The sequence below is a fragment of the Aegilops tauschii genome, chromosome 6, assembly GCF_002575655.3.
Source record: "Aegilops tauschii subsp. strangulata cultivar AL8/78 chromosome 6, Aet v6.0, whole genome shotgun sequence".
Classification (NCBI taxonomy): Eukaryota; Viridiplantae; Streptophyta; class Magnoliopsida; order Poales; family Poaceae; genus Aegilops; species Aegilops tauschii.
Window position 1 is genome coordinate 9,748,101 of NC_053040.3, and position 6,000 is coordinate 9,754,100.

Here is a 6,000-nt window from a genome sequence, read left to right on the forward strand (position 1 = left end):
CTTATCCGCCAAATACTTGGGGCAGTTCCGCTTCCAGTGACCAGTCTGCTTGCAGTAGAAGCACTCAGTCTCAGGCTTAGGTCCAGACTTGGGTTTCTTCTCCTGAACAGCAACTTGCTTGTTGTTCTTCTTGAAGTTCCCCTTCTTCTTCCCTTTGCCCTTTTTCTTGAAACTAGTGGTCTTATTGACCATCAACACTTGATGCTCCTTTTTGATTTCTACCTCCGCAGCCTTTAGCATTGCGAAGAGCTCGGGAATCGTCTTATCCATCCCTTGCATGTTATAGTTCATCACGAAGCTCTTGTAGCTTGGTGGCAGTGATTGAAGAATTCTGTCAATGACGCTATCATCCGGAAGATTAACTCCCAGTTGAATCAAGTGATTGTTATACCCAGACATTTTGAGTATATGCTCACTGACAGAACTATTCTCTTCCATCTTACAGCTGTAGAATTTATTGGAGACTTCATATCTCTCAATCCGGGCATTTGCTTGAAATATTAACTTCAACTCCTGGAACATCTCATATGCTCCATGATCAAAACGTCATTGAAGACCCGGTTCTAAGCCATAAAGCATGGCACACTGAACTATCGAGTAGTCATCAGCTTTGCTCTGCCAGACGTTCATAACATCTGGTGTTGCTTATGCAGCAGGCCTGGCGCCTAGCGGTGCTTCCATGACGTAATTCTTCTGTGCAGCGATGAGGATAATCCTCAAGTTACGGACCCAGTCCGTGTAATTGCTACCATCATCTTTCAACTTTTCTTTCTCAAGGAACGGATTAAAATTCAACGGAACAACAACACGGGCCATCTATCTACAATCAACATAGACAAGCAAGATACTATCAGGTACTAAGTTCATGATAAATTCAAGTTCAATTAATCATATTACTTAAGAACTCCCACTTAGATAGACATCCCTCTAATCCTCTAAGTGATCACGTGATCCACATCAACTAAACCATGTCCGATCATCACGTGAGATGGAGTAGTTTCAACGGTGAACATCACTATGTTGATCATATCTACTATATGATTCATGCTCGACCTTTCGGTCTCCGTGTTCCGAGGCCATATCTGTTATATGCTAGGCTCGTCAAGTTTAACCTGAGTATTCCGCGCGTGCAACTGTTTTGCACCCGTTGTATTTGAACGTAGAGCCTATCACACCCGATCATCAAGTGGTGTCTCAGCACGAAGAACTTTCGCAACGGTGCATACTCAGGGAGAACACTTATACTTTGATAATTTAGTGAGGGATCATCTTATAATGCTACCGTCACTCAAAGCAAGATAAGATGCATAAAAAGATAAACATCACATGCAATCAATATAAGTGATATGATATGGCCATCATCATCTTGTGCTTGTGATCTCCATCTCCGAAGCACCGTCATGATCACCATTGTCACCGGCGCGACACCTTGATCTCCATCGTAGCATCGTTGTCGTCTCGCCAATCTTATGCTTCTACGACAATCGCTACCGCTTAGTGATAAAGTAAAGCATTACAGGGCGATTGCATTGCATACAATAAAGCGACAACCATATGGCTCCTGCTAGTTGCCGATAACTCGGTTACAAAACATGATCATCTCATACAATAAAATTTAGCATCATGTCTTGACCATATCACATCACAACATGCCCTGCAAAAACAAGTTAGACGTCCTCTACTTTGTTGTGGCAAGTTTTACGTGGCTGCTACGGGCTTAGCAAGAACCGTTCTTACCTACGCATCAAAACCACAATGATAGTTTGTCAAGTTGGTGCTGTTTTAACCTTCGCAAGGACCGGGCGTAGCCACACTCGGTTCAACTAAAGTGAGAGAGACAGACACCCGCCGGTCACCTTTAAGCAACGAGTGCTCGTAACGGTGAAACCAGTCTCGCGTAAGCGTACGCGTAATGTCGGTCCGGGCCGCTTCATCTCACAATACCGCTGAACCAAAGTATGACATGCTGGTAAGCAGTATGACTTATATCGCCCACAACTCACTTGTGTTCTACTCGTGCATATGACATCTACGCATAAAACCTGGCTCGGATGCCACTGTTGAGGAACGTAGTAATTTAAAAAATTTCCTACGCACACGCAAGATCATGGTGATGCATAGCAACGAGAGGGGAGAGTGTTGTCCACGTACCCTCGTAGACCGAAAGCGGGAGCGTTAACACAACGCGATTGATGTAGTCGTACGTCTTCACGATCCGACCGATCAAGTACCGAACGTACGGCACCTCCGAGTTCAGCACGGGTTCAGCTCAATGACGTCCCTCGAACTCCGATCCAGCCGAGTGTTGAGGGAGAGTTTCGTTAGCACGACGGTGTGGTGACGATGATGATGTTCTACCGACGCAGGGCTTCACCTAAGCACCGCTACGATATTATCGAGGTGTAATATGGTGGAGGGGGGCACCGCACATGGCTAAGAGATCAATGATCAATTGTTGTGTCTATGGGGTGCCCCCTGCCCCCGTATATAAAGGGACAAAGGGGGAGGTGCGGCCAGCCTTGGGGCGCGCCAGGAGGAGTCCTACTCCCACCGGGAGTAGGACTTCCCCCATTTTCCTAGTTGGATTAGGACTTGGGAGGGGGGAAAGAGGAGAGGGAGAAGAAGGAAGCGGGGGGGGGGGGGCGCCGCCCCCTTCTCCTTGTCCTATTCGGACTAGGGGGAGGGGCGCGCGGCCCAGCCCTAGCCGCCTCTCCTCTCTTCCACCTAGGCCCACTAAGGCCCATTATGTTGCTGGGGGGTTCCGGTAACCTCCCGGTACTCCGATAAAATCCCGATTTCACCCGGAACACTTCCGATATCCAAACATAGGCTTCCAATATATCAATCTTTATGTCTCGACCATTTCGAGACTCCTCGTCATGTCCGTGATCACATCCGGGACTCCGAACAACCTTCGGTACATCAAAACATATAAACTCATAATATAACTCTCATCGAAACGTTAAGCGTGCGGACCATACGGGTTCGAGAACTATGTAGACATGACCGAGACATGTCTCCGGTCAATAACCAATAGCGGAACCTGGATGCTCATATTGGCTCCCACATATTCTCTGAAGATCTTTATCGGTCAGACCGCATAACAACATACGTTGTTCCCTTTGTCATCGGTATGTTACTTGCCCGAGATTCGATCGTCGGTATCTCAATACCTAGCTCAATCTCGTTACCGGCAAGTCTCTTTACTCGTTCTGTAATACATCATCTCGCAACAAACTCATTAGTTGCAATGCTTGCAAGGCTTAAGTGATGTGCATTACCGAGAGGGCCCAGAGATACCTCTCCGACAATCGGAGTGACAAATCCTAATCTCGAAATACGCCAACTCAACAAGTATCTTCGGAGACACCTATAGAGCACCTTTATAATCACCCAGTTATGTTGTGACGTTTGGTAGCACACAAAGTGTTCCTCTGGTATTCGGGAGTTGCATAATCTCATAGTCATAGGAACATGTATAAGTCATGAAGAAAGCAATAGCAACATACTAAACGATCGAGTCCTAAGCTAACGAAATGGGTCAAGTCAATCACATCATTCTCCTAATGATGTGATCCCGTTAATCAAATGACAACTCATGTCAATGGCTAGGAAACATAACCATCTTTAATCAACGAGCTAGTCAAGTAGAGGCATACTAGTGACACTCTGTTTGTCTATGTATTCACACAAGTATTATGTTTCCGGTTAATAAAATTCTAGCATAAATAATAAACATTTATCATGATATAAGGAAATAAATAATAACTTTATTATTGCCTCTAGGGCATATTTCCTTCACATGCATCCCGTGTTGTGAGAGGAGACTCCTTTGCGTGTTGCAGCCTCACAACACTCTCCTTGACATCTTCGTCCGTCTTGAGGAGGCGCTGGTGTCGGTGTCAAAACCGACAGATCTCGGGTAGGGGGTCCCGAACTGTGCGTCTAAGGTCGATGGTAATAGGAGACAGGGGACATGATGTTTACCCAGGTTCGGGCCCTCTCTATGGAGGTAATACCCTACTTCCTGCTTGATTGATCTTGATGAATATGAGTGTTACAAGAGTTGATCTACCACGAGATCGTAATGGCTAAACCCTAGAAGCTAGCCTATGGTTATGATAATGAGTATCCGCCTATCCGGACTACCCTCTCCGGTTTATATAGACACCGGAGAGATCTAGGGTTACAATGGAGTCGGTTACACAAAAAGGAATCTACATGATTAGTTGCCAAGCTTGCCTTCCACGCCAAGGAGAGTCCCATCCGGACACGGGTGCCGTCTTCGGTCTTCGTATCTTCACAGCCCATCAGTCCGGCCCATAGCTAATAATCCGGACGCCCGAGGACCCCTTAGTCCAGGACTCCCTCAGTAGCCCCTGAACCTGGCTTCAATGACGAGGAGTCCAGCGCGCAGATTTGTCTTCGGCATTGCAAGGCGGGTTCCCTTCTTCCGATCTCCAGAATAGTCTTCAGACGTAGTAAGTACATCCGGACCTGTGTATGCAATTGCAGAGAATACAACATTTCACGATCCCAATCCGCTGATAATTGTTTGTGACATTACGTCACGCCTACCCGGTTATTATTCCGAACCGTTGGCTATCCCGCCGTCCCATGTCTCGGGACGCGGTTTTACTGGCACGTCTTGTCAAAGCAGAGATCGTGTCCCCTTATTCACGGGATTTTCATCAATGCGATCGTGGATAACCCAACCGTCCCCTGGGTACAACCCTTTGGAGATAGGTAAGTCTCGAGACCCAGGAGGAGGCGCTCAGTATTCAGGGTCTTTATATAGGGACCTAGACTCGTCTTTTTCCTTTGCGCTTGCTTCTTCCTCAACCCCAGCCGCCTCGAGTTCTAACCCTCGGGCTCCAATCATCACCAGCCCTAATCATGTCTAGCCGTCCAGGCCGGTGGGTGGCTTCTTCTGTCACGGAGGAGGATATTGCGAAGCTCCGCGCGACGAGATATCTGACCTCAGAAATCCTTCATCGGCTCCCTGCAGCTGGGCAGGTTGTACCTACCCCCAGATCCGGCGAGAGGGTGGTATTTGTGGCTCACTTCCTCCATGGTCTAGGGTTTGCGCTTAACCCTTTCGTCCGAGGGCTCATGTTTTACTATGGGCTAGATTTTCACGACCTGGCCCCGGACTCTATTCTTCTCATCTCGACATTTATCGTTACATGTGAAGCCTTACTCCGGACTCCTCCGCACTTTGGTTTGTGGCTCAAGACCTTTGGCGCGAGGCCGCAGGTGACAGAGGAGGAGCATGCAGAATGCGGCAGCGTCATAATAGGCGAGCTTGCCAGCGCGCTTTGGTTTGAAGGATCTTTCGCCGAGTCTTCCGACCTATGGCAGCAGGGGTGGTTTTATATGACCGAGCCGCATGGCTCCAGGTGGGCGGCTACGCCCGCGTTCCGACCCGGACCTCCAATCCATCTTGCTTCATGGATCAATAAGGGATTGGACTGGTGATCCGTCAATGAAGTGCAGACTCTGTAGAGTCGCATCCGAAGCCTCATCGAGAAGGGCATCGATCTTGTGAACGTCATTCAAGTAATGCTGGTCCGCCGGACCTTGCCATGTCAGCGGCGGCCTCTTCGTATGTGGGAGTTTCATCCGGAAGGGAGGCGGACTCTTCAGCACTTCTTCGGCACCACGCACGAAGGAATGCGGAAATTATATTTCGGGGAATGAGGGCAATGGTCGGACACCACCGAAGATGTTGGCCTTGACTGCCATCATCCGGACACTGCGGTAAGCATTCACTTTCCATACACCTTCCATTCAAGCATCTTTTGACAAGATACTGAACGATCCATCTCTATATAGGACTGGATAAAGAAAGTGGTATCAATCTGGTGTCCGGCGCCCCTTCCCGAAGACTCAGCGACCGCACTGCTGATGAGAATGCTGACACCGACACCGTACCAGGTGTCTGCAGAGAAGGGCGAGAACAAGGAGAACAGAGGTGATCTCGGCCCTGAGGATAAATTA